At 46.0% G+C, this 20,584-nt stretch overlaps 1 protein-coding gene and 1 pseudogene across 1 annotated transcript in view; both read right to left on the reverse strand.

The window, feature by feature from the left end:
• Positions 1-20,584, reverse strand: part of LOC140732511 (AP-4 complex subunit beta-1-like) — an 870,212-nt gene that overhangs the window by 105,562 nt on the left and 744,066 nt on the right.
• On the reverse strand, positions 978-20,332 carry LOC140731502 (5' exonuclease Apollo-like; annotated as a pseudogene).

Raw genomic sequence — 20,584 nt, forward strand, 5'->3', positions numbered from 1 at the left:
AGAGAGCTAGGTAATATTAGAGATTTAGAAAATTATAAGGCTACCAGAAAGGAGCTTAAGAAGGAAATTAGGAGAGCCAGAAGGGGTCATGAGAAGGTCTTGGCGGGCACAATTAAGGAAAATCTCAAGGCATTCTACAAGTATGTGAAGAGCAAGAGGATAAGACGTAAAAGAATAGGACCTATCAAGTCTGATAGTGTATGAAACCGGAGGAAATAGCAGAGGTACTTAATGAATACATTACTTCAGTATTCACTATGGAAAAGGATCTAAGTGATTGTGGTGATGACTTGCAGCAGACTGAAAAGACTGAGCACGTAGTGTTAAGAAAGAGGATGTGCTGGAGCTTTTGAAAAGCATCAAGTTGGATAAGTTGCCGGGACCAGACAAAATGTACCCCAAGCTACTGTGGGAGGTGAGGGAGGAGCTTGCTAAGACTCTGGCAATGATCTTTGCATCATCAATGCATTCCGGAGGATTGGAACGAGCAGTACAAGGTAAGGGAATTACAAGTTTGGTGAGAGTTGATGAGAGTTCTCCAGAGTCGTAGGTCAGAAGTGGTGTCGGAAACCGTTTTCTGATGGGTGAGAGTGGGGTCCCCTTCAAGGGACAGGTATGACAAAGTGTCTGAGAGATGCCCCCTGGCCTCGCTAGGTAAAGATCAGTGAACCACACTACAGCAGCAACTCCTTTGAATGTTGTTTAAAATCACCTGGCCAGACAATTGGTAATGAGAAACTCTATGCTGGTTCTCCAATGTACATGGCATGTGTGGGTACTCTAAGAGAAACCAGAGGAGATGACTTCACTCCATCAGGGCTTCTTCATCACCTGTTCTCAATAGTTATTGCTTGTTTATTTATCAATTAATATTACTTTTATTTTGTATTTAAACAGTTTGTATCTTTTGCGCACTGATTGAAAGCACAAGTTGGTGCAGTCGCTATTGATTTTGTTATGGTTATTGTTCTATTATAGATTGGGTATGCCTGCAAGAAAATGAATCTCAGGGTTGTATATTGTGACATATGTACTTTGATAATAAATTTACTTTGAACTTTGGAATAATGACATAGATGCAACACAATAGGCTTCATTGCCCATATTTATACCTTTAAATATATCTCTACCTTGAGAAATTATAACCAAGGATAAAATGAAATTGGACAATAGAGGGCACACTGTTAAAACTGAGAATGAATTTGGTTAACCAATACATTAAAAAAAACGAGTGGAAAGATTCAAACTTTCTTGACACTTTGCCAGCTTTCAAGAACAGGACTGCTGCTGCTGATACATTTCTAAAACTTTAACCAGTTATATTTAACACGCACTTGGAATGTTCCCCAAAATTCATAGGGTTTAGAGAATGAGAAATAATTGCACTTTCATAAAGTGATTGCTGGTAAAATAAATATTTCAAATCTGTTGTCTTTGCAATGCAGCTGTTCTCATCTAATCCAACATGTTTCTCACCTTTCGCTTATTCCTCCTCTTAAAATATTGTTCAACAACAGCATCAAAAGATTTCAGACTAGCGTAGCCCCAACTCAGCTCCTCTGTACAGAGATCAGCAGCTCCATCGCGGTCATGCAGTCCTTTCTCTGGTGACTCAAACACTACACCCCGAGGAACATCCAGAGGTCTTGATTTTAAAAACCGATGAGGCAGCACCTCATTATGTTTCCAATTCTTCTTCATGCATCTTTCTACGGTTTCTGGAACCTGGATTGGCTTCAACTCATCACTTGTACTAAGACACTGGGAGAAGTAGGCGTGGCATGCCTTTCCTTTCACTATAGGCCTAATGGAACAGGGCTTCAGCCTGGCCACAAATTCCTGCAGTTCCTGAAAGGAGGAATGATCCGAATAGGGAATTATGTGAATGTCTTTGTGTGCGAGTTTTATTCTGCGGCTTGTTGGGATAATCGCAATCGTAGGGCACATTTGATTCCACTGAACCATATTAAGTCGGTTAATTTCATTCTGATCTACCACACGGATTCTTCCAGCCCCGATCTCTGAAGTGAACACATTGCTCAGTCTCAGCAGCTGAAACATCTGAAGTCTGCGAGGACTCACCATAATCCAGGTTTTGAATGCCAGAGCCAGCTCTATTAACAAGGATTCTTTGCCCAAGTTATATAGACCTGTAATTATAGGAAGAAACAGCTCAGGCATAATCTACACAAACATTTTTTTTTACAGTTTCAGAAGATAAAAGCAACAAAAGGAAGAAAGAAAATAAAGCTATGCTATAAAATAGCATCATTGGTATTTTTCAGATGTCCTCGACTGCCTCTCAATCAACACCATTTTTGAAGAGTAATGACTGTTAAAAGAAGGGAATGCAGTAGTTGCAAGCAGCAATGTGACAATTGTCCAATCACTGTCTCCAGCTACTGCATTGTGACAATTCCCAGATCGCTTCCTGCAACCAAAAGCATGATCTGGTTCTTGTCACATTAAAGATGCACCATTACCCAATCATTACTCATTACCCATTGGTATTTTCCAGATGTCCTCGAGTGCCTCTCAATCAATGCCATTTTTGAAGGGTAGTCACTGCGATTACTCTTCAAATATGGCATTGATTGACAGACACTCGAGGACATCTGGAAAATACCAATGGTTCATCTTTAATATGACAAGAACCAGATCACGCTTTTGGCAGTATGAATGCCCAGTGTTCACTTGGCCTTTGTTTAACATCTAGAATCTATATTTATGTATTGGCATGGGACTTGAAATGGCCTTTTCATCCATTAGCAGAAGAACTGCCACCATTGTACAATCAAAAACTACCTGCACAAAGTCTTGATACAACTCAGTGACTTTTTCCAGATGTTCCCAAAGCACAGAACGATAACTTTAGAATAAATTACTGCTAAATTATTGTCAGTTTTCTCCTATTGAGCAAATTAATTGTTGGGAGCAACAGTAGTCCAACTCCTGGAACTACAAAACCGTTACAGAGAGCGGATCACAACCTAACATAACATGTTTTCGGTTGTATAAAGCCCCTGCAGTATGTGTCCTCCTTCGTAAGGCAATAACTTAAATGATTCTACAAACTATGGACTCTACAACTCAAATTTTTGATATTTCTTGCTGATTTATTACTCTTAATTTCCTTTTTATTTTGTATTTGCAGTTTGTTGTCTTTCGCACATTGTTGATTGTCCGTCTCTGTTGTGTGTGGTTTTTCATTCACTCTGTTGTGTTTCTTTGTATTTACTGTGGCGGCCCACAAGAAAATGAATCTCAGGGTTCTACATGGTGACATATATGTGCTTTGATAATAAATTTACTCTGAACTTTGAATTGAGAGAAGGCAAGTCAATGAAACGATGACTTTCCATTCCTCACACCGGTGGTCAATATTCATTGGCTGTTCACTGCAGTAGCAAAGTGGTCAAGCCCATTTTATTTCTCACCCATCAATCTGCACAGATAATTCCTTGTAACAGTTATCGAAGGTCGGAAGGAACTTTCCTTATTGCTTCATATTATATTAAAAAACATTGAACAATTAGAGGGTAGCACTGATGAGGATTCCTTTGTAAAGTTGTAATCTGTCATCTCTGCTCATTTTCAGTCTGGGCACCCTTTCAAACAGCTTAAGTTAACAAGCATTATATTTTTTTCTCGATGCTAAACTAGAATGACTTTTAACTTCCAAATCCAAGTCCCATGAAATGCTGCCAATCTTCAATTCTGAATTATATCCTCCATAATGATAGGGTAATACTAACAGAGAAACCAATGCTTTCATTCAGAAATCAATTTTCATCAAGCACCTAAGTGATTCCCACCCCCCACCCCCACATTCAAGTTCTCCCATTACCTCTCCTCTAAGTGTAGGGCTCTCAGTACCAGTAACTGTGGTGTTAACTGTTCAGGCTAACAAAATGTATTGTTATAATGAAATGGCTTCTCTGTAATGTTATTTAATGTTGTAATGGGTTTCTGTGTCCGGAATGTTTGGGTTATAACTGCAGATAAGGGGGGGAACTAACCAATGGAGAATTGTTATGCTATCTTGTATGTGTAAGCTGAGCGGGAGTTCGTGGTCTTTTTTGGGAGGCAAGTGGACAGCCGTGTGAGGAGCAGACAGCAGTTCCAGGGCAGCGAATACTGGGCGTCGGACAGTAGCCGAAGTCTCAGAAGGTCGTTGTGGATTGAACCGAAGGCATGAGCTCCAATGTATTAAAATATTATGTGCACAAACTGATAAACTTACTGATTTGGCGCCTTTAGGTTATCTGTTTCTACTAACCCATCACAAAGAAATAACTAAGTTGCAATTATTTACGCGCCTTTGTTGTGTTGTCTGACATTTGGGTTGCGAGCGTGTACTGGGGGGGCATTACACCGTATTTACACCAAAGTATTGCACTATTGGCGGGGCGGCGGCAGTTCACCCTAAGTGAACGGGGGTAAATGGGGGGCACGGGTGCTACATAAGCAAAGGGGATGATTCACATTTATACCTGGACTACAAGTAGTCACAGCCACCCAAGTGCTGGACTCTTCTAGCAATATTTTTGAAAAAACAGGCCCCTTGACAGTACCAAAAGGCTCAGGATGAAGTTAAAATCAACAGATTAGGCTGGTCTGGCTGTGTAGCATCAATAATTTGGAAATAAACATTTCACACGCCAAAATGCATGATTAAAAATGAGGACCTTTGGGGAATTGGGATGGGACAGTGTGGATTTGCTTTATAAAAATGAAGGCCTTTGGGGAATTGGGATGGGACAGTGTGGATTTGCTTTATAAAAATGAAGGCAGGCATCAGGAAAACAAAGACGTTTTCATTTCTTACCTATTACGACACTGTGTTCTGGGTGAGCATTGATTATTTCTTTGATCTGTTCAGTAGCCTCTTCACGGGAAGGCACCACACACTCAGGATCAGTTTGTATTGTCCAGGTAGAGAATATCTATTCTTTTCTCTGTGCTCAGTGGAGAATTGCAGAACATGGTGGGTGCGTAACGGAAATCCGCTAAAAGAAAATTCATCAAAGTACTGTTACCTAAACCGATTTTCACAGCCTCATGCTTTTTCTTTTAAATTCTACCCACACTTTGTTTTAAAGTTAATATAACTTAACACATTTTTCTGTGGATAATTTAAAAAGTCCCATTAAATTTATAAACTATTCAGTATGTCATAGTTGGAAATTTGTGTCCAGATTTGGACACTTAGCTTTAGGAAGCCTATCAGTGCATCAGGGATGGTGACATCACGGTTAAAGCACTTCCAATCATTGAGCACATCTACCTGAAATACTGCTGCAGAAAAGCAGCATCCATCATCAGGGATCCCCACCACCCAGGTCATACTTTCTTCTCACTACTGCCATCAGGAAGGAGATACAGAAGCCTCACACCACCAGGTTCAGAAACAGTTACTGCCCCTCAACCATTAAGCGCTTGAACCAAAGTAACATACACAAAATCCTAGAGGAACTCAGCAGGCCAGGCAGCATCTATGGAAAAAAAAAACAGTTGACGTTCTGAGCCCAACTCCTTCCGCAGGATTTCTTGCACCAAAGGAGTTAACTTCGCTCAAACTCACTTGCCACATCATTGAAATATTCCCACTACTTACGGACTTATATTCAAGGACTCTTCATCTCATGTTCTCAATATTTGTTGCTTATTTATGTATTATTATTTCTTCTTTATGTATTTGCACAGTTTGTTGTCCGCTGCTCTCTGGTAGAACACCCTAATTGGACAGTCTTTCATTGATTCGAGTATGGTTATTATTCTATAGATTTAGAGTATGCCCACAAGAAAATAGTGACATATATGTGATAATAGTGACAAGAGAAAGATATTAAGTGAGAAATACTGCATGTTTTGTACATCAACCTCAATAACAGGTCATATTCTGCATGGAGGTCAGTGACCAGTGGTGTGCCTCAGGGATCTGTTCTGGGACCCCTACTCTTCGTGACTTTGATAAATGACCTGGATGAGGAAGTGAAGGGATGGATTAGTAAATTTGCTGATGACACAAAGGTTGGAGGTGTTGTGGATAGTGTGGAGGACTGTCAGAGGTTACAGCAGGACATTGACAGGATGAAAAACTGGGCTGACAAGTGGCAGATGGAGTTCAACCCAGGTAAGTGTGAGGTGGTTCATTTTGGTAGGTCAAATATGATGGCAGAATATAGTATTAATGGTAAGATTCTTGGCAGTGCAGAGGATCAGAGGGATCTTGGGGTCCGAGTGCATTGGACACTCAAAGCTGCTGCGCAGGTTGACTCTGTGGTTAAGAAGGCATACGGAGCATTGGCCTTCATCAATCATGGGATTGAGTTTAAGAGCCGAGAGGTAATGTTACAGCTATATAGGATCCTGGTCAGACCCACTTGGAGTACTGTGCTCAGTTCTGGTCGGCTCACTACAGGAAGGATGTGGAAACTATAGAAAGGGTGCAGAGGAGATTTGCAAAGATGTTGCCTGGATTGGGGAGCATGCCTTGTGAGAACAGGTTGAGTGAACTTGGCCTTTTCTCCATGGAGCGGCAGAGGATGAGAAATGACCTGACAGAGGTATATAAGATGATGAGAGGCATTGATCATCTGGATAGTCAGAGGCTTTTTCCTAGGGCTGAAATGGTTGCCAGAAGAGGAGGCAAGTTTTAAGGTGCTTGGAAGTAGGTACAGAGGAGATGCCAGGGGCAAGTTATTGTTGTGTGTGGTGGTGGTGTTTTTTTTAAAAACGTAGGGAGTTGTGAGTGCGTGGAATAGGCTGCCAGCAGCGGTGGAGGAGGCAGATGCAATAGGGTCTTTTAAGAGACTCCTGGATAGGTACATGGAGCTTAGAAAAAGAGAGCTATGGGTAATCCTAGGTAACTTCTGAAGTACATGTCCAGAACAGCATTGTGGGCCAAAGGGCCTGTATTGTGCTGTAGGTTTTCTATGTTCTTACTAGTGCAAACTTCCTTAAGTTGGTCTTTCTCCAGCAAATATGCCTGGCATGTGGTGATGACAAATGGCATTCCATGCACATTTTGCTGTCACTTGCACAAAAGCATTCTATGTGTGATGTGAGGACTGCAAAGTGGGCCTGAGCTGTAGGGTACGACCTGCATGAGCCTCAGTTAAAGGGCACTTGGCTGTGACTTGACTCAATTTGTTATTGAGATGTGCAGTGTCTTCCAGCTGGGTTCTTCCTGACTAATTTTTCTTAGTGTTCATTTTCTGTTATATATACAATACCTATAAAAAGTATTAATCTCCCTTGAAAGTTTTCATGTTTTATTGTTTTACAACATTGAAACACAGTGGATTTAATCTGGCTTTTTTGACACTGGACAACAAAAAAGACTCATTCGTGTCAGTGAAAACTAATTTCTACAAACTGGTCTAAACTTATTACAATTGTTAAACACAAAATAATTGATTGCATTATTACTCACCACTTGCAAGTCAGTATTTAGGAGATGCACCTTTGGCAGCAATTACAGCCTTGAGTCTATGTGGATAGGTCTCTATCAGCTTTGCACATCTGGACACTGCAATTTTTCCCCATTCTTCTTTACAAAACTGTTCCAGCTCTGTCAATTGCATGGGGATCGTGAGTGTACAGCCCTTTTCAAATCCAGCCACAAATTTTCAATTGGATTGAGGTCTGGACTCTGACTTGGCCACGCAAAGGCATCAACTTTGTTGCTTTTAAGCCATTCCTGTGTAGCTTTGGCTTTATGCTTGGGGTAATTGTCTTGCTGGAAAACAAATCTTCTCCCAAGTGGCAGTTCTCTTGCAGACTACATTAGGTTTTCCCTGTATTTTTCTGCATTCATTTTACCCTCTATCTTCAGAAGCCTTCCAGGGCCTGCTGCAGTGAAGCATCCCCACAGCGTGATGCAGCCACCACCATGCTTCATGGTTGGGATGGTGGGTTTTTGATAATGTGCGATGTTTGGCTTACACCAAACATGGCATTTAATTTGATGGACAAGAAGCTCAATTTTGGTTTCATTGGACGACAGAACCTTCTTCTATTTGACTACAGAGTCTCCTACATGCCTTCTGGCAAACTCTAGCCAAGATTTCACATGTTTTTTGGCCCCCAACAGCAGATTTTTCTTTGCCACTCTCCCATAAAGCTGTGACTGGTGAAACACCCAGGCAACAGTTGTGTGCACAGTCTCTCCCACCTCAGCCACTGAAGTTTGAAACTCCTCCAGAGATGTCATAGGTCTCTTGGTGGCCTCCCTCACCAGTCCCCTTCTTGTATGGTCACTCATTTTTTTTAACACTGCCTGCTCTAGACAGATTTATAGCTGTGCCATATCATTTGATTTCTTGATGATTGACTCAACCATACTCCAAGGGATATTCAGTGACAGGGAGGTTTCCTTGTATCCATCTCCCGACTTTCAAAATAACCTTTTAGCAGCGTTGTCTGGTGTGTTCTTTTGGCTTCGTGGTGTAATCCTCTACCTGTGTTCTCACCCATTCACTCATCTTATCCATACTTGCAGCCTCGTTATATTCACAATCTCACCTGGCTTAGTATCATAAGCAAATTGGAAACATGACATTTGTTTCCTTCTATTGCAGGGGATTGTGAAAAGCAGGGCCCAAGCATCAATCCAGAAATTCAGACTCATAGAGATGGCAGCAAAGAAACAGGCCTTTCAGCCCATCTAATCTGTGCTGAACTATTATTCTCCCTTTGGCCCAATGGGTCCATGCCAACCACAGCATCCTCCCGACTAGTCCCAGTTGCTCAAATTTAGCCCACAACCCTACAAACCTTCATCTCAGGTACCCATCAAAATGCCTCTTAAATGTTGCAATGGTCCTCACCCCAACCACTTCCTCTAGCAGCTCATTGTATGTATTATCTCCCAAATGTATAAAGACGCTACCTATCAGATCAAACTCCTGCCTGAGGAGGAACTTGGATCTGCTCCAATTTGCCAGCCCTCACAACATGTCAACAGCAGATGACACTTCATTGTCTCTTCACTCAACCTTGGAACATCCGACGGCAAAGATGCATCAAGCACATAGAAATGATCAGTAAAATACAGTCACACAAAAAAAGTCCAGGGCCCTGAATATACGAATGTTACAGCAGTCTACAGTTGAACACAATATGGCTTGTCTTCTTCTGAATGAACACTGGGGGCAGCACCAGCTCCGGCATGGACGCCGCACCACACTGCCTCCAGTGGAGCATACCGGCTCCAACAACTCTCTCCTGGGCGGCTGTAAATAGGCAACTCCTCGGCTTGAGGCCTAGTCTTCGCTCCGAAGCTCCCTCGTTGTCAGTGAATCAGTCTCGCAGCATTCCACATTAACATTGTTGAAAAGGGCATTGCAATCACAAGAAAAGCAATGAAGATGAAACTCTCGCTGTTAGACTGTGTCACGATACGGCAACAATGAATATAGAATCGAGACTGGTTTTTTATAAACAAATAAAACATTTATTTAAACCCTGCTCAACGAAAATGAAAAGTAACCAAACGACTAACTTAACTGGAAGCTAACTGCTATACAGCAACTCAAACAGTTCTTAAAGCGATAAATGCGAACACAGTTCTTAAAGTGGTAAATACGAAAGTCCAAAAATGATTTATACAATCAATTAGGAGAGACTTTCCTGAAGTAACGAATTCCTTGACGACATGACGTTTCTGCTGATCCCCGCCGAAATATACTTTGCCCAAAGGATTTTCGACAAAGGAAATCAAAACGGCTTAAAGGCACTGACCTTTCCTTGGCAAAAAGCTGCGTCCAACTCTTTCTGCTTTCAGAATGCAGGAGCTATATTGGATGCAGGTTACTAATTCCTTGACTGAAGATTAAATAATGTCGGTCCTGTTTTACCACCGACAACACCAACTTTTCTCGATCCTTCGGGTTCCTGTACTTCGATGAATTCTTCACTCTCCGACTGAATTGCAAAGGTAGAAACCAAATCACATGCGGCAGTGTTTCGCGAAACTGCCGGTAATAACCTTTGACTTAAGATTAATTACATCACCCCACTATCACCAGACCATTACATCATGCTCACCAGAAACTCAATTACATCATGGTCATAAGACAGTCACAAGATACCCACATGGTATGTAACAAATGAATGCCTCCTTCGCGCACCAACACTGCCAACGCCTCTCTGCAGACGTTGTATAGATCCTATAAAATGTTCTCCTACGCAAGATCTTTCCAAACTTTTTCTAAAAAAAATCCAAGTACAATACATTCACTGAGTCCCCCAATACTATTCTACTAATCACATTCTCAAAGATCACCAACAGATTATGAGACAAGGTTTTCCTTTCCTAAATTGCACATGAGCTCTGCTCAGTCTTATTATGTTTTAGCAGGGACCAGGGCACGTGCTGGGGCAAATATAAATGGAACCCTAAGTAAGTCTCAATAGAATTCTGAGAAGAAACTTTGTTGAAGGCTGCAGTGTGACTGACAGAGTCAATACCCAGCAAGCAAAGTGACGAAAGATAGTCAAAAAAATTTAGTCTTTTCACAGATCAGACCAGTGATGGTCAGGAAAGAATTAGATATTTAGAACACCAACCTGAAATGTGAAGAAAAGCAACACTGTTTATCAGAACCCTGGAGATCACAGAATCATTTGAGACAGTGCAGTGCAAGAAGAAAATTCAGGCTGTTTCGAGGAAATGGCAAATATGTTCTAGAAGGAGTTAATGACAGAAGATAAAAAACAAAAAGTTGATGATGCTAAAGATAAAAGTGTTGAGAAAGATCAGTGGAAAGGAATAAACAGTCAACGCCTCAGGCCAAGACCCTTCGTTGAGATCTGAAATGGATCTCAGCCCGAAATCTCAACTGTTTATTCCTCTCCATCAATGTTGCCTGACCTGCTGAGTTCCTCAGTGTGTGTTGCTCTGGATTTCCAGCATCTGCAGAATCTCGTGTTTAAGAAAGATGTGTTTAGGAGCAGAGAAGTTTGGTGATTAAGTGCTAAAATTCATGTTCAAACTTTCATTAAGGGATCATCAAGAAAAGAAAGTATACAATAATGATGCACTAGAAAGGGGTAGAGATTGGACTACGATGGAATGCTGAATTCCATGGTTAGATTTCAATGACCTCAGGGCAATTAAGGATGAACAAGAAATAGGAAATTGCACAACCTGATACCAGTTGTTTTCAAATAGGGAAATGGGTTCTCTTAAAGTTGGGTTTCAGCCATTTTGCACACACAAGCTGGAAAGAGGATTCTTCTCTTAAACTGTATTGAAAACAACAAAGGAATTGTCTGTTTCAGTCCATAACTAATCCTGCACAATTTAGAATTTTACCATGGACGGCCCCAACCCGGTGAAAGGAGGAGGGTTGGGTACTGGGTTAGTAACCCCATCCCGTAAAAACCCAGAGCTCCAGAAATGCCAACAGAACCTCCAAAGATCTCATCCCCGGGAGAGGAAGGAGAAGATGGGCTAAACCTGGGAGAACGTGAAAGACTGGCCCAGGACAGAGAAATCTGGGGAGTTGCTGTCAGTGGCCTATGGCCTAGTAGGGCTGATGGGCTTCAGTAAAAGTCATTTAGATTATGGCTTGGATGGGATCCTCCACAATGGAACGGCTAGTCAATTGTCAACAAATTTAGTACTTGAGTTTAAAGAGGAGAAAACTTGCAAAGATTTTACATGATACACTGTAAAATCCTCACCTGAAACTTCCATTGCAACAACTTGGCTGTAATGGGAGAACAGTATATGGATCTGTTCCAGGTAGAAGAGAGACCCGACGTGTGATCACTATGCAAGTGGAAAAGGAAGAACAAATGGATGTGGCTGCATTTTCGAATCTGCCAGAAATCCATGGCGAAGGGAGTGTTTGGGATTAGCGTACCATTCATTTCACAGTCTCCTAAACTACCAGCTCAGGAGTGTAACTCCTAGTGTGCTGTAAAAGCAATGAGGATTAACAAATTACTCTTTGAGCAGCTATTACATCTCGTAGAATTAAGACCATAGGAGATAGGAGCAGAATTAGGCCATTTGGCCCATCACGTCTGCTCAACCATTTTATCATGACTGATCCATTTCCCTCTCAGCCCAATCTCCTGCCTTCTCCCTGTAGCCCTTCATGCCCTGACTAATCAACAACCTAGCAATCTCTGCTTTAAACATACCCAATGATGGCCTCCATAGCCACCCAAGGCATTGAATTCCACAGATTCACCACTCTCTGGCTAAAGAAATTCCTCCTCATCTCGGTTCTAAAACAAACCCCCCTCTACTCTGAGGGTGTATACTCTGGTCTATGACTTCCTCCATCATAGGAACCATCCTCCATATCAACACTATAGACACCTCAACGCAATCAACACAAACAAGACACGAGCTTTAATGAAAGCTATTTTTCCATAGAACTTTAACGGTTCACTCTTTCACACAATGCCCACCAGACATCCGAGGAAATCACTCTTAAGCCAATGGACCTCAACCATCAGTGAGTGCCCGGCAGAGACATCCCACCAGGAGTTCACGATGTCCACGAGTCACCTCAGCTGTAGGCATGCAATATCTACGAGTCGCACCCCAGTATGTACATTGCTCGAAGGCCACCCAATTGTGGGCACAAAAGCCCACGACCCATGTTTAGGAACAGCTTCATCCCCTCTGCCATCCGATTTCTGAACAGTCCTCTCTATTCCTCTATCCCACTATTTACTTTTTTTGCAACTTATGGTAATGTGTTCTGCCTGGACAGTTCTGCTGCTACAAAACAGCACAGTTTACATCTAATGTCAGTGACAATAAACCTGATTCTGATCTATCACACAGCACCTATCACGTATGGGCCTGTATCTGCCCGGCCCATGGTCTCCAACTCCCCAACATTTAGTGCACACAACCCACAGTTCTCCAACAAGTGGGCACTGCTCCTGCTCTCTATCCACTGGGCACACAGTACCCATACACCCCTGAGTGGCCCCACGAGCTCCAAACCTCCCGTGGTTGAGCAGAACCACACACTAGCGTCCAACCAATGCCCGCAGTGCTCGTGAACCATCTGCCACTAGATATTATACACAAACCACCTGCCAGTGAGTACACAGAAACCGCGAGGTCCCATGTGAGGGCAGAATAAACACGGGCTCTCTACTATTACAGCAGGTAAGCCCCCTCTTCAATACTGATGAATCCCAGAAAAACACAGGGCTCCCATGAGCCTTCCCCCACTGGGTACAGTACCCATGAACCCATCCCTCTTGGGCAAGGATTCAAGAACACACCCTCCACACCCATTGTGCAGTGCCCATATGAACTTCCCCAGCAATGGGCACAGCAGGCAAGAAACCCAGACCATTAAGCACAGCACCCATGAGCCCTCCTCGTCCCCCACCCTTGCTGACTTTATGAAACTCCCTTATTGAGCATGGCACCCATGACTCACCCCCCTCCCTTTACTGGGAATAGCACCTACGAATCCCCCACCATGCACAACACAAATAAACACCCCACCTCAACTGGGCACGGCACCCATACAACCCCCACCAACACACACACAAAGTGTGGATCTGATTCTAGTGAACTTTCGCTTTAACACGATCTCGGGGGACATACTCTACGATTCACACCCAGCTGTACGGACCTGAGGAAATAAAGAAACAACCTCCTGCACTCCCGCCTCTTTTCAATCACCGCTTAATCCCAACAGGGAACGCATCCATTCCGTGACATCGAGACGCGCTGGTTGTCTCTTGGAGTGACAACCAAAATAGCCATTAAATGCTGACGATGAAAATCCTGACCAATCATAGATCTTGAAGGTGGGACTATAGCCGTGACGTACCTTATTTGAAGGAAGGATTTCGCCATGGCGACCCCTCCCTTGGAGGATCAGTACTGCAGGGAGGCAACGGGGACCCTTTCATGACTGCGCGAAACGAAGTCATCGGATGATCATCGGAAATAAAAATAAAACTCAAAGTATGAACCTGAAAGAATAACAAATCATCACTGGAACTACTCAGCAGGTCAGGACAGAGAAGTAACGATAACGTTCCAGGTCAATGATCTCTAATGAGTTGAATATATCCGACTCATCCAAAGGATCAGAATTTTCATTCCAGAATGAAGGAGATCATGTCCTCGTTTTTCAAAGGGGTTCCCTTCCTCCAACATCAACGCTGCCCTCAACAGCATCTCTTTCAAGCATGCACGTTTTTCACACACGTTTGCTCTTTCCCCATCCTCCCGCCACCTTAACAGGGTAGTGTTCCTCTTGCCCTCACCTATCACCACACCAGCCTCCGCGTCCACCACATAATTCCCTGTCACTGCCACCACCTCCAATGGGATTCCACCACCAAGCGCAACTCCCTCCCACCCCCACCCCCGCCAATCTTATGCTTTCCGCAGGGATCGCCCCCTACGCAAGTCCCTTGTCCATTCACTCCTGGCACTTACCCATGCAAGCGGAATAAGTGCTACACCTGCCCCTACACCTCCTCCCTCACTACCATTCAGGGCCCCAAACAGTCCTTCCAGGTAAGGTGACACTTCACCTGTGAGTCTGTTGGGGTCATCTCCTGTATCCGGTTCTCCCAGTGTTGCCTCCTCGATATCGGTGATACCCGATGTAGAATGGGAGACCATTTCGCCGAGCACCTACGCTCTGTCCGCCAGAACAAGAGTGATCTCCCAGTGGCCACCCATTTTAATTCCGCTTCCCATTCCCATTTATATCCATCCATGGCCTCCTCCACTGTCAGGATGAACACCACCTTATATTCCGTTTGGGTAACCTCCAACCTGATGGCATGATCATCGATTTCTCAACCTTACGGTAATGAGCCCCCCACCCCCCTCCTCCAGGATTTCCCACCACCCCCTTTTTCTCTCCCACCTTATCTTCTTGCCCGACTTTTGCCTTTGGTGCCCCCCCCCACCATTTATTTCTTTCTTCCATGGCCTTCTGTCTCTCACCAATAAACTTCCCAGCTCTTTACTTCCTCCCTTCCCCTTTCAGGTTTCCCCAAAACAACTTGTATTTCCCTCTCCCCCCTCCCCTTTTTAAATCTGCTCAGTTTGGTTTCTCCAGTCCTGTCAAAGGGTCTCGGCCGGAAAACTCGATTGTACTCTTTTCCATAGATGCTGCCTGGAATGCTGAGCTCCTCCAGCGTTTTGTGTGTGTGTGTCCAAAGTTTGTTGCTTTGTTTTGGAAATGATCGTATTTAATTATTCCATTCAAAAGGCACCACCATTTGGAACAGATTCTTCACGTTCTAACAAAAGAAAATTCTTTGCCTCCAAGGACAAAACAATGAAATCACGATGAAAGTTAGGAAGTTCCATTCGGTCAGAATTCCAATGTGTAAGAAATATAGTCACACATTTATAACTACTTTGTAACGTCTGTGGACACAAAGTACATTACAACTCTGAATAACTGCTGATTTAGAACATGGCAGTTTCCTTTTTGCTGACATAGTTAAAAGATCCTAAATGGTTCGGCACAGGCAAGAAGGGCCAAAAGGCCTGTTTCTGTGCTGTAACGTTCTATGGTTCTATCCTGCTTTTAAATTTCTTTGTTAAAAAAACATGAAGCATTTTGATCCTCGATTAAATACATCGCTGCTACCACTCACACACTTGTTTTGGAGTATTACGGTGGAAAATATTGACAGTACAGAAAGCCATTCAGCCCACTGGGACTATTCCAGCACCCGACAGAGCAAATCCCTCAGTAGAGCAATCGCAGTTGTATTTCCTTTCACATCGTCATCAACCTCGCCTTGTTTTATTTTTGTTCCCCTATCCACACGAATGGGCAACTTAGGTTTGCCAGTTGATTATCGACACTTATTGGCTGACACAGAATTGTAAAGCAGGCTTGACCCAAAAGCAGAGGCGATTTTCGCAAACAGCAACTCCCTTAATAATAGAGCACAAAATAACAAGCCAGGAGGGGCCACAAAACAAGAAGAACAATGACTAACTGCAACTGGCACCAAGGGCAACATCAGGCAGGGAGGGTGATAGCTAGGAGCAACTGGTTGAGACCAGCTGGTTCGATGAGTAAACAAGGACTGTGGTTAAATACACGGCAGGAGAAGAGTCTGGAACAAGAGGCTGGCGAAATCATATTAGCTGGGTGGAGGCTGGGAGATGCAGTGGGAACAGGCATGTCAGCCTGCCACCGATCACCCAGGCCAATTCAGGTGAGCCTGGTGGATTTTATCAAAGTCAGGGAGAAGTACAGGGTGATACCCGACGTAGATTGGGAGACCATTTCGCCAAGCACCTACGCTCTGTCCGCCAGAAAAAGTGTGATCTCCCAGTGGCCGTCCATTTTAATTCCACTTCCCATTCCCATTTATGTCCATGATGCACCATCATGTCTCTCTGAGACGTGAAGGCGAGATATTGGCTTTTGACTGGAAGAAAGAACAAGCAGTAGTTGACCACCATACTACATCCTGGAGACTGAGGGCCAGGCTCAGGCCTCAATCGCCTTTATACCGGGGTCTGTGGGAGGAGCCATGGTCAGTGGGAGGGGCCACAGGAGCAGTCAGCAGGGGGCGTGTCCAGACAGGTATATATAGTTCACCACATTCACCCCCCTTTGTTTTAAAAGAGAGTCCCCATGGGGCGAAGTTTCTTACAAGTATATTTACGGGTTAAGTCGATCAGGTGGTCGAATCTGTCACTGCGATCTATGTAGCACCGGCTGTGATTGCACAGGTGCCAGTGGTGATTGCACCGGAGACGGTGGTTGTGCTGGTTCCGGCCTAACTGGAGGTGTCAGCCCACTAGGCGTCAGTGATCCCTCATGCGTGTGCGAGGCGCCTGGTATATGCGCGTGCGAGACGCCCGGTATAGGAGTGTCGTGAGGAGTCTGTGTAGGGCTCGGTGTGCGCGGTGTCACCTCGGGTACAGGGTTCATAGTTACCGTGGAGTGTTCGGGGTAGCGGTCTGCTGCTCCTGTGGGCAACAGGTCGCGGACGGAGACCGTGTCCTCCCGCCCATCAGGTAAGACCACGTAAGCATATTGGGAGTTCGCATGTAGAAGGTGTACCCTCTCGACCAGCGGGGAGTATTTATTGCTCCTCACATGTTTCCGGAGCAGCACTGGCCCTGGGGACGTCACCCAAGCTGGTAGGGTGGTCCCAGTGGCAGACTTCCTGGGAAAAGAGAATAGGTGCTCGTGAGAGGTGGCATTGGTGGACGTACATAACAGGGAGCGGATAGAGTGGATTGCCTCAGGGAGGACCTCCTGCCATCGAGAGACCGGCAACCCTTTTGACTTAAGGGCTAAAAGTGTGGCCTTCCACACTGTAGCATTCTCCCTCTCCACCTGTCCATTTCCCCGGGGATTATAACTCGTGGTCCGACTAGTAGCAATGCCCCTAGCTAGCAGGTACCGGCGCAGCTTGTCACTCATAAAGGAGGACCCTCTATCACTGTGGATATAGCAGGGATATCCGAACAGAGTGAAGAGCTGGCGCAGGGCTTTTATGACGGACGTGGTAGTGGTGTCGGGGCAGGGGATGGCAAAAGGGAACCGCGAGTACTCGTCGATAATGTTGAGAAAGTAGACATTGCGGTCGGTGGAGGGAAGGGGCCCTTAAAGTCAACACTCAGTCGCTCAAAGGGGGGGGGTGGCCTTGATAAGTTGCGCCTTTTTAGGACAGTAGAAGTGCGGTTTGCACTCAGCGCAGACTTGGCAGTCCCTGCTCATTGTCCTGATATCCTCAAGGGAGTACGGCAGGTTCCGGGCTTTCACGAAATGGTAAAATCGGGTGACCCCCGGATAGCAAAGATGTGCATGGAGGGCGTATAGCTGGTCGAGCTGTGCGCTGGCACATGCTCCCCGGGATAGGGCATCAGGGGGCTCATTGAGCCTTCCAGGCCGGTACAGTATATCATAGTTGTAGGTGGAGAGTTCTATTCTCCACCGCAAAATTTTATCATTTTTGATTTTGCCCCGCTGTTGGTTGCTGAACATGAACGCAACTGAACGCTGGTCGGTCAGCAAGGTGAACCTTTTGCCGCCAAAATAGTGCCTCCAGTGCCTAATAGCTTCCACTATGGCCTGGGCTTCTTTCTCCACCGCGGAGTGCCAAATTTCAGGGCCTTGAAGGGTACGAGAAAAGAATGCTACTGGCCTGCCTGCCTGATTGAGGGTAGCAGCAAGCGCAAAATCGGAGATGTCACTCTCTACTTGGTAGGGAATGGTCTCGTCCACCACATGCATCGTTGCTTTGGCAACGTCCCCTTTAATGCAGCTGAAGGCCGCGCAGGCCTCGGCAGAGAGGGGAAAAGTGTTAGACGACCAGGGGGCGGGCCTTGTCTGCGTAATGAGGGACCCATTGGGCATAATAGGAAAAGAAGCCCAGGCACCGTCTGAGGGCTTTGAGGGTGGTGGGAGGAGGGAGTTCTAACAGGGGGCGCATACGGTCGGGATCAGGGCCAATGACCCCGTTTTCCACGACATACCCAAGAATAGCGAGCTGGGTGATTCCGAACACACACTTGTCCCTGTTATAAGTAAGGTTCAGGGCTTTGGCCACTTGAAAAAATCATTGGAGGTTGGCGTTGTGATCCAGCCAGTCGTGACCACAGATGGTGACGTTATCCAGATAGGGAAATGTGGCCTTCAGTTGGCACTGGACCACCATCCGGTCCATTTCCCTCTGGAAGACAGAGACACCATTTGTGACACCGAAGGGGACGCGCAGGAAGTGATAGAGCCTGCCGCCCGCTTCGAAGGCGGTGTAGGGGCAGTCCTCTGGGCGGATGGGGAGCTGGTGATAAGCGGATTTCAGATCTATTGTCGAGTACACCTTGTACTGAGCTATCTGGTTGACCATATCCGCGATGCGGGGTAGGGGGTACGCGTCAAGCTGCGTGAACGTATTGATGGTTTGACTATAGTCCACAACCATCCTATTTTTCTGCCCGGTCCGAACAACAACCACCTGGGCCCTCCAAGGACTTGTGCTTGGCTCAGTTATCCCCTCCCTGAGCAGCCGCTGCACCTCTGACTGAATGAAGGCCCTGTCCCCCGCGCTGTACCTCCTGCTTTTAGTTGCCACAGGTTTACAGTCGGGGGTCAGGTTGGCGAACAGCGGTGGGGGAGGGATCTTGAGGGTGGAGAGGCTGCAAGTGGTGTCAGTAGCGCAGCTGTCGGCAAGGTGCTGGGTGGTATGTGTGGGTCGGTGTGTGTGTGTGGTCAGTAGCGGGGTATATGACGAAGTCCCACAAAACTGAGGATTCCTGACAGTGAGTGGTGGGAGGAGCCCATCATATGCCATAGTCACACTTTCGAGGTGGCTCTGGAAGTCCAGCCCCAATAGTACAGGCGCGCACAGTTGAGGCATGACCAGTAGCGCAAAGTTCCGATATTCTGTGCCCTGCACCACCAATGTCGCTACGCAACCCACCTGGATATCTGTGGAATACGACCCAGAAGCCAAGGTGACCCTCTGGCTTACCGGCCGTGTCACGTGTCTTCAGCATTGCACAGTGTCCGGGTCAATAAAACTCTCAGTGCTGCCCGTGTCAAACAGGCAGCTAGTCCTGTGCCCCTCCACCAGGATGTCCATCATTGACCTTGCAAGCTGGTGTGGGGCGCTTTGGTCGAGGGTTACAGAGGCCAGATTTGAACTGCCGTCTTGGTGCCTGGTAAGCACCGGTGGGTAGGGTGCGGGGCATGTTGGCGCCGACAAAGATGGCCGCCCACATCCGGGCATGCAAGATGGCGGCCCCCATGCCTGGCATGAGGCGGGCAGGCAAGATGGTGGCCCCCATGCCTCACACGCAGCGCTGCCCGACCCCGCTCGTGGTTTAGACTTACAGACCTTGGCGAAATGGCCCTTCTTCCCGCAGCTGGAGCAGGTCGCTTCTCGGGCCGGGTAGCGTTTTCGGGGGTGCATTTCGAGTCCGCAGAAGTAACACTGCGCGGGCTTGCGAATGGCAGCAGCTGTGGTCGGGTTCAGTGAGTTCGTGGAATCGCGACTGGCAGCGGCGTTGGCAAATTCCCTCACGGGAACCGGCAGCGGCGGGGTCTGAAGTGTCCACGGAACCGGCGGGAGATCGCGCGGCTGGACAGCGTCAGCGTTGTGCAGAGCAGCCTCCAGTGTGTTGGCCGTCTCGATCGCCGAGTGTAAGGTGAGATCGGCATTTTCCAGCAGCCGCTGGTGAACGTACACCGACCTGATCCCTGTAACAAAGGCGTCTCGTATGAGGAGCTCCGCATGCTGTTCCACCATGAGTGTTTTGCAATCACAAGTGCTCACGAGTGTCTGTAGGGCTCAGAGAAACTCGGCACTCGACTCTGCAGGCCGCTGTCATCGCGTAGCTAAGCGATGTCTTGCGTAGACGGTGTTCACCGGCCGCAGGTACTGTCTTTTGAGGGCGTCCAGTGCCCCTTGGTAGGTCGACAGGTCCCTGATAAGTGACTAAACTTTCGGGGTGACCCTCGAGAGGAGAATTCTGTGCATTACAGCAGGTTCAGTTGCACTAACCTCCTCCAAGTATGATTGGAAGCATGCAAGCCAGAGTTCAAAGGCAAGAGCTGCTTCAGGGGCTTGGGGGTCCAATTCC

The sequence above is a fragment of the Hemitrygon akajei genome, chromosome 8 (assembly GCF_048418815.1).
Source record: "Hemitrygon akajei chromosome 8, sHemAka1.3, whole genome shotgun sequence".
Taxonomy (NCBI): Eukaryota; Metazoa; Chordata; class Chondrichthyes; order Myliobatiformes; family Dasyatidae; genus Hemitrygon; species Hemitrygon akajei.